Here is a 9223-nt window from a genome sequence, read left to right as displayed (position 1 = left end):
CACTTGCTGACACTCTAAAAATTTAGCCAAATATTCAATAATGTCCTTTCTTAAACCTGGCCAGAAATAAATTCCCTTAATAGCAGAAAACAGTTTTTGGTATCCAGCATGAGCAGCATATGCTCTCCTCTGTAATTCATCCATTATAAATTGTTTAATAGATTTTTGGTTAGGAACATAAATGCAATTCCTAAAAGTTAGTAGTTTATCTTGATTTATTCCATAATCAGATTTTTCTCCACTCTTCTGAGCATTATTAGCTTGCTGCCATAGAAAAATATATTCGGGGTCTTTATAAGACATTTCTTTAATCATATTAGAAAAAATTAACTCTACTTGACTGAAATGTACTTCCTAAATGCAATGTATCTTCCTACTTAACGCATCAGCAACTCGATTCTCTTTTCCTTTAAGGTGCCTTATTTCAAAATAAAATTGCTTAAAAAGGTTGTCCACCTAGCTTAACGGGCACTTAAACTGGGTTGGCTAAAGAAACTGGTAAGACTACCATGGTCCGTTAACAACAAAAACTTCTTTCCCAATAAATAGTGTCACCACACCTCCGAAGTGTGTACTACTACTGTCAATTCTAAATCGTAAGAAGAGTATCGTTGTTCATGGTCTTTTAACTTGCAAGATTTGTAAGCTATAACTTTTCCCTCTTGTGTTAATACTCCCTTGACCCATTCCTTACACACATTTGTGCATACGAAAAATGATTTTAGCAGTTCTGTAACCTTGAGCACAAGTGTAGTAGTGAGTAAATGTTTCAGCTGCTCAAAGCTATGCTGACATTTAGCAGGCCACCGAAAATTTCTTCCTTTCTTTTGTAACAAGGTTATAAGAAAGAAAATTTTCGAGAGCCCTTCAATAAACCAGCGGTAATAACTTTATAGGCCCATAAAGGATCTAATATTAGAAAATTTCTTTGGAATGGGCCACTCCATAATGGTTTTGATCTTTTCTGGGTCCACTAATATACCTTCTGCTAAGATAGCATGGCCTAGATATTGTATTTAGCCCTTGTAAAAATTGCATTTACTATATTTAGCATATAGTTGGTTGTCTCGTAGGATTTGTAACACAACCTGTAAGAGATTTTCATGCTCTTCCTAGTTCTTTGAGTAAATTGGTTTATCGTCAATAAAATTCAATACAAACTTGTTTAAATATTGTTGAAAAATATCGTTCATCAAACTCATAAAAGTTGTAGGGCCATTGGTAATACCGAAATGTAGCACCAGGAACTCATAATGACCATAGTGAGTTCGGAATGCAGTTTTACAAATATCTTCATCTTTAATTCTTATTTGATGATACCCAGACTGTAAGTCAATTTTAGAAAACACGTAGCTCCCTGGACTTGGTAAAAAAAATCATCAATTCGAGTTAAGTGGTATTTGTTTTTGATAGCCAGTTTATTCAACTGATGATAATCAATACATAATCTTAGAGTTCAATATTTTTTTTGTACAAACAATATAGGGTCTCCCCATGGGGACACACTGGGGCGAATGTATCCTTTGTCAAGTATTTCCTGCAGCTACATCTTCATTTTAGTAAATTCTGGTATGCTCATGTGATAAGGGGTTCTTGAAACAGGGGTTGCACCCAGTACCAATTCTATTGTAAAGTCAATATCTTGCTTGGGTGGTAGCCTAGGTATGGATTAAGGAAATGCATCAATGAATTCTTGGATGATAGGAAGATCTTCTAATGAAGTCATCTTGTTTTTAGAGTTGGTGTAACCCACCTGTACAACATAAATTTGGTAGCCTTTTCTGATGCATCTTCCTAACCGATTAGCAGTAATAGGACGTAATTTAATATTTTTCCTAATTCCTTGAATTTCTTTTCATTGTCATGTGTCAGTAAGGAAATTAACAGTTTTTTCCTTACAATCAACCAAGGATCAGTGACTCTCCAACTAGTCCATTCGCACCAAAACATCATATGGCCCTAAGGGAAGTACATTCATATTTACATAAATCTATTGTCCTAAGATATCAAGAAGATGATTTTCCATTTTTGCAGTTACCCTTCACTTAACACCTATAGCTAATTGAACTAGCCAAGATTTTTGAAATTTGATAATTTGTAATTGGCATTCCTCTACAATTTTTGGGCTAATATAGCTCAAGCTAGCACCTAGGTCAATCAAAATAGAGACAATTTTTTTAGCAATCTTACCTTCACATTCAATCATGGTGGGCTAATATTTCGCTTGATGGTCATCCAACCCTATGTTGATTGTGGGCATGCTTCTTGCCACCTCCCCAATTGTGGAAGCTTCTTGCATATTAGTAATTTGCTTGGTCCTTGCTCGATGCGGGTAGTTCTTATTGTAGTGGGGTTCTCCACACCCCCAGCACTGTAAGGGCTAATTTTGTTGCTAGTCATTTGCAGGTTTATTAATTGCTTCATTTTCCTTGACTTCAGTTTGTGCTAGGACCTTCGAGAGATTATTTGTTGGAAACTTATTATACATCCTTTGATGTGAATTATTTCTAATAGCAATCCTCTCCTGTCTATTACCTGGAAGGTTCCTTATCCCCTTTCGTTTCAAGCCACCCTTGTTACTTCATTTTTCTGTTTCATTTGTTGCTAACAAATGTGCGCTTTCCATATAGCTTCATCCATTATTTTTGGATAATCAAATTCCAATTTCTCCTTCATAAATTTAGGTTGGCTGCAAATGAAGTGTTGAATTTTAGCTTTCTCCTTCCACATGTAAGGTACGTACCATAGCAAGGAGGTAAATCGTGTTACAAATTCATCCATGATTAAGGCCCCCAGTTTCATAGCATGAAACTCTTTTGGTTTTTCGTCATAATAGAGTTCTGCCAGATATTTTTCCTTGAAATGTTTCTGAAAATTTGTCTAGATAACTTGTTGTTCTTCATTTTATCGCACAATTTTTATCTCTTACCGCCACAGAGTGACCTTACCACATAGGTGATATACAACTAATGTGGCCTTTAAATTATCATCATACTCGTAAATCTAGAAATATTTATCCATATCAATAAGCCATGCTTCTATTTCTTCCTTAGTTTCACCCTTAAAAATTGGGGGTTTTAGTTTTTTAAATTCTCCTTGAAGCTCGCTTCGTTGCCTTGTTTCTTTCAGATCGCTAGACATTATCAGAACGTCCTTCATCATTATCCTATCCCCATGCCGACTCAACATTATCCTCTCTTTGATGGAAGGTTGCATTTTTATTTCCATTACTGGAACTAGGGTCAGGCCTACACTAATTCTACCAATCAGACAAACTTTTTAGAATCCTCTCTTGTTCTTGTCGTAACCTCTCATTCTCAGTTCTCAAGCTGGTCATATTAGCATGTAATTATTGGACAATTTCTAAAAGAGCGATGTTGGCTTGGTGAGACTCTTCTCCCAGCTGTATCCACATTTGAGGATCAACTCCTACATAAGATGCTTCTGACCGATTTGGCGGTCTGGATCCCCTCTGTTTTTTGTCTTTGAGGTTCCCTCTCTCACTCTATGTTCATTCATCCACACATTGTTTCACTTTAGTTCCCAAGAAGCCTCAGTGTCAGAACCTAGGATCTGATACCATATGTAACATGTATTCCTATACACGCAATTTTTATTTATTTATTGTTATCTACTATTAAACATAGCCATATTATGTATTTAATGCTTAATATATATCAAACATTAAACTTAACATAAAATACCATGTTCAACTTTTAATTATTTCTTGCACAAAGAAAGGTAATTCATTGCTCCAAGGTTATTTAATGCATGTTAAGGTGACTGGTGGAGTTCATCTATCATCCAACTCTGTCATTAAAGTAAATGTTCACCTTCCCGACCTTTCCTTGACAACTAGGGGTTTTTCTATCGTTGGTCTACTAGATGTTGATCTAATGGATGAGCCACATACAAAGGGAATGATATAACCACCTACCTTCCCCATCTGGCATTCCACAACATTTGAACAACATCCTCAAGGTAGAGGGGATCTGCAATGGTGAGGTTTTTTCTCATCTGAGGGTTTGCAGATAGCTAATCCATCCGTTGAATCACTGAACCAAACTTGACTAAGGTTGCGGCTTGTCACTGTAGGTCGAGCAGAGGATATGGTTGCCCTACTAGTAGGTTTCACTCCTTTTGGAGGTACTCCTGCTATAACAGTGTTATCTTCCTTCCTTCCACAAATCATTCGACAATGACATTGTTGCATGATGCTTCTAAGGAGGTACATGTGCAAGCATGGGCTTTGATAAATACTGGCTAGGTTTAGTTAATTAAAAGCTTGCTATGTACTTACCCTTATCATTTCTTTTTGGTAGATATCCCACCCAGATTTTGTAGCCAGTTCCTTCGTTATTACAGGTAAGTTTTCTCTTTCACTGCCTTAGTATTTCCACATTGAGGGTTGTCATTACTTGATCTATTCTAACCCTTTGGGATCATTTTCTGCAGGTAAGAGGGAGACCTAGAAATTATTCTCTTTACACATTCGAGTCCAAGGCATTAATAACCTACAGGTTTTGCATTATTGTTCCAGGTTGGTTTCTGTCATCGGGTTTCGGGTCCTATGGTTCGATTTGGGGATTTTTTTGTTTTAAAGATGGCCAAGCCACTAAGGCCAAGGACTCTGCCTGTTTATGAAGACAGTGAATGTGTAATTTTATTTTATATCTAATATATTTTCTAGTTCTACTGTACTTTGTACTGGCAGGGAATTCAAGGTTTTGAACAATTTATTTACTTCAATCCTTTAGAAAATATAGCAACTCTAATAGATAACTTCGATTTCTATTCATATATAAATGGTTCTTCACAATATGTTAGTTCTGGTAATTTTGTTATTGCATTATGAACGCAACATAAAGATGTGTAAATTTCCTTATTTCAGGGTTATCATTCTGCTCACATTTTCTTAAATTAATACATTACATGTACGATAGGGTTTCTCATGGGTGTTCTGAGTGTGATATCTTAAATTTTATCGATGTTCTATTATTTCTCATAGCATGTACTATTAGGTTTCTATTAGTAAATTTTGTTGTTCGTATGTTTAATCATGTTATTCTATTGCACTCATTTAAGCGCCAGTCTATTCGAACTTAGAACCTAAGCATTTGTAACTTTATTTTGGGTATTTAGACTTCTCAAAATTGCAAGGTTTTATGTTCATAATTCTCTATCCATGTTTCTTGTATCAATTAAACCACAACTTATGTGTATATCAATTAAACCACAACTTATGTGTAATAGACAACGTACACGTTTTCTTTTGTGCATTTCTCTACTTCTGTATACTAAGGCTAAAATTACTTATTCAACCGAGTTGTACTTGTATTTACAGACTTGTATTCTGGTAGTTAACTAAGATTGATAACCGAGTTGTAAATATCTCTAAGAACTGTATTCGGGTGTTTAAACAAGATTAACAACTAATTTATGCCTTTATCCACAAATCTGTCACTGAGATTAAATAAACTTCGTATCTAAATTATACTTATCTGTTTCCTTTGGCTAAATAACTTCAGCTTTTTGGAATATCTCACCACCTAGCCAAGAGTCTAGTGATGACATCGAGACTCTCCCCCGATCTCTTCCCCTCCAGAAAGTGGTATTTACTTCATCCATACTCTCCCCGGTGATCTTTCCCTCTAGACAGTAGTATTTACTAGTTAATTGAATCACCATGAAACATCAAGACTAACTGTCCAGTTTCTGATTTTTCCAAGACTCCCACTGATTTATTTCACCCAGCTCAGGGAGGTTCCTTGGACTATTTGACAACGTCCTGCCTTCTCATTCAATTCTCGCCTCTCTCCTCCAACCCCCATGCCTTCCTCGGGTTTCCCCTCTTGAGGGAAAGATGAATAACCACCATAATTGTCTCAGAAGGTTAATGCAACCATTTTTTTTTTTTGAAATATGTTAAACACACATGGACAACAAAAGAGAATATGAAAGATAAAACATGCAGTACAATTTTATTAACAAATGGTTTACATTTATAGTACATGTAGTGACCGTTGGGTTTCACATCCCAAGGTCTCTTGGACTCCTTTTTTCCATTCGGCTTCCACACTAACCCATTTAGGATTAGGTGTCCAACATTCCCCCCCTTAATCCGAAGGGTTATGTATGAGTCCAAGAAGAGAGCTGTAATACAAAATGTGCAAAAAATGCATGGCAACACTAGGCTGAATGTGCTCTATGAAATGTTGGTATAAAGGGCAGTGGTTTAAGGATGACCACCAACACTGGAATGCTTAGTGCAGTTCCCGGAACTCTTCCAAAACTGGCAAGAAGCTGAAGTCTTCTGCTAGAGGAAGTGATCTTATTGTTTTAAAGAGGGAAACCTTCAACCATGAAAGGGAGGTCTCACCCCGCATAAAAGGTAAAACTTCAACCTGAAAAGGGAAGTCTCAACCTATGATGGTTTAAGTATGACCAACAACTCTGGAATGCTTAATGCAATTCCTAGAACTCTTCCAAAGCTGGCAAGAAGCTGGTGTCTTCTGCTAGAGGAAGTGTTCTCAATTTTGTTCATGGAATTCTTCCAAAACTGGAAAGAAGCTGAAGTCTTCTGCTAGAGGAAGTGTCCCAAATTGCCAACTAAAGGCATGTTCACGGGCATCTTTGTCTCTAGCTACAACTCTGAAACTGGTGTGGCAGGTTGTGGCTTAGGCTCGCTTGATGTGGCTTTGAAGCTTGTAGATGACCATCATTTCCCCCCCTGTCAAATACAAGGTGAGAAGATGGAGAAAACTCAACTGCAAGGCTGTTCAATACTCTGGAACAAGTTCTTACATGTGTTTGGAATATCTTCTTGGCTGTTGATGACCATTGCCAAGAAGCGATCCATCCAAGATGAATCTTTGTTCTTGCAGGACGTTTGTTTCTGAAGCATCTGTGTGAAGAATGGCTGGTTTTATGACAGTGCTCACATGGATGAAGATCAAAACAGTGATCTTTCAGATGGCCAACTCGGTCACAGTGTTGGCATTTCACAATGTGTTTTTGTTGTTGTTGTTGCTGTGGAAGAAGGGCAGAGTCTGGAACAGCTGAAGCTGAACTGTTATGAGGAGCAGCTGAACTGTCATGAATGAATCTAGCACTCTGAAACTGAATGGGCTTGGCATAGTCTGGAATATGAAAGGACAAGTCCTTGTCATATCCAAGACCAGTTTTGTGCTTGTTGTGGACAAGCTGTTCCCAAGGTCTGATGATGGGCTTGGGAAGTGCAAGCTGAATTTCTGCATCTGCATGTACAATTGCTGCTTTATTTGAATGAACAATAACATTATTGACTTGTTGTTGATGGGTTGCAGTCTCAATGTTCTGAACAAAAACAGGTTCAGAATGATGTCTATTTTGATGTAGCTCTTCTTGCTGTAGCTGTGATTCAATCTGCAAAAAATCAATCTTTTCCTGTGCATTTTGTAGACAGACCTGAATATCTATGAGAGAAACTTTGCTGACTTTTAATGTATCATGAGTAGTAGACGACATTAGAGTTTTGAGGAACTCTAATACTTCACTGATTCTAGCCATTGTTTTTTTTTTTTTTTTAATGTCAGATTTACACCTTACAACTACTACTCAGTGCATAAAAGTAATACCTGCTCACACTACACAGCAATATCCTTTATACATGTGCAGCAAATGATCAGAGTTCAACCAACGAGCACTGATTACAATCCATTACATGAAAATAAGAGTTTACTCATGACCAGCATTATGTTCTGACAAAACAACCGTTTACAATCAGCCCACCAAACTCTTTATGCAGCAGCCGAAGCAAGGAATTAATGCACTATAATAATTTTTAAATACAATGCCACACTGGGGCAATAGCAACTGCAAACTTGCTTGAATCCTTCAAATACTCCTTCAAAATATTCTCTGATCTTGTTACTTCTTCAAAGAGAACAATCTGCCCTCATAAATCACACAGAATTTATGGAGGGCTAACAATGCATATGCCAGAATGCAATATATAAAGAGTCAACGATACCTCCAGTATTCCAATAAGAATGATGAACAAAACAGTGACCCACTTGTAGGAGCTACGCGCCAATGAAAGGATTATTCCACATGTTCATTTATGTATGAATGCACAGAGATGAACCCACCAGAAATATCAGATGCTGCCTGGCTAATGGTATTTTACCACCAACCAGAAAAGTGGCATCTTAGCTTCCACTGAGCTTTGTACAACCTCCATAATTGATCAGATATTGATGGGATCCTCCTCCTGTGCTGCGGAAATGAAAAAAACCCAACACCAACATTTCAACGCGGAACAAACTTTGGGCGCGCATCCAACCAAAACGACCGCACCACACCACGCTTCTACACTCATCGCACCACTATTCCGAGATCATTGTTTCACTTGCAGAGTAAGCCCATTCTCTTCAAAATCGCTCTCCAATGCATGGTTCATGCATATATCAATCAACACGACCACACAACACCGCGACTTTCAATACCATTCAATGCAGTCAAACGCACCACTGCACCACTGCATATGAAATTCAACGCACATCCAATTGTGAAGAGTCTTCTGGGTACGAGTGTAGAGTGGCTATATTATATTTTACAAGCTTTTAATGTTGGTGACTTAGCTCGGTATCAGGAACTATGTCATGTTCATAGGGATGCTCTCAATGCACAACAGGCACTTGTAGAGAATGAGAAAAAGTTGCTAGAAAAGATTAATATCCTATGCTTGATGGAGATCATATTTAGCCATCCTTCAGAAGATAGAACAGTCCCACTGAGTATCATTTCAGACCGAACCAAATTATCAATTGAAGATGTTGAGTATCTCCTCATGAAAAGCCTTTCTGTTCATTTAATTGAAGGGGTTATTGATCAAGTTGATGCGACTGTGCATGTATCTTGGGTACAGCCTAGAGTGCTGAGAATACCCTAGATCAAATCCTTAAGGGATAAGCTTGACAATTGGCTGCAAAAAGTCCACACAACTCTGTTGGCTGTTGAAGCTGGAACCCCAGATTTAGTGGCATCATGATTGAAAAGTAAAGCGTAGACGAAGGCATCAACAGTTATGGACAGCGTTAATACCACAGTTTAATGGGACAGCATTAAAATGAGCACCCATAATCAATGCAATATGCATTCATTAAACCAAACGTTGATAACGCATAACGCATTCAAACTGCCTTACCAAACGCATTCAAACTTGAACAATGCATACCCGGAG

The 9223-nt window shown here is 37.6% G+C and overlaps 1 pseudogene; it reads left to right on the top strand.

Annotated features, from left to right (window-relative positions):
- The first annotated feature begins 8524 nt into the window (after positions 1–8524).
- Positions 8525–8932, top strand: LOC149141380 (26S proteasome non-ATPase regulatory subunit 13 homolog B pseudogene; annotated as a pseudogene).
- The last annotated feature ends 291 nt before the right edge of the window (positions 8933–9223 follow it).

Source organism: Pinus tabuliformis, chromosome X (genome assembly GCF_031772625.1).
Source record: "Pinus tabuliformis cultivar Carrire ecotype Pingquan chromosome X, CPIR1, whole genome shotgun sequence".
Classification (NCBI taxonomy): Eukaryota; Viridiplantae; Streptophyta; class Pinopsida; order Pinales; family Pinaceae; genus Pinus; species Pinus tabuliformis.
The sequence above is the reverse complement of the archived record's forward strand: the minus strand, read 5'-3'. Positions and strand labels throughout refer to the sequence as shown.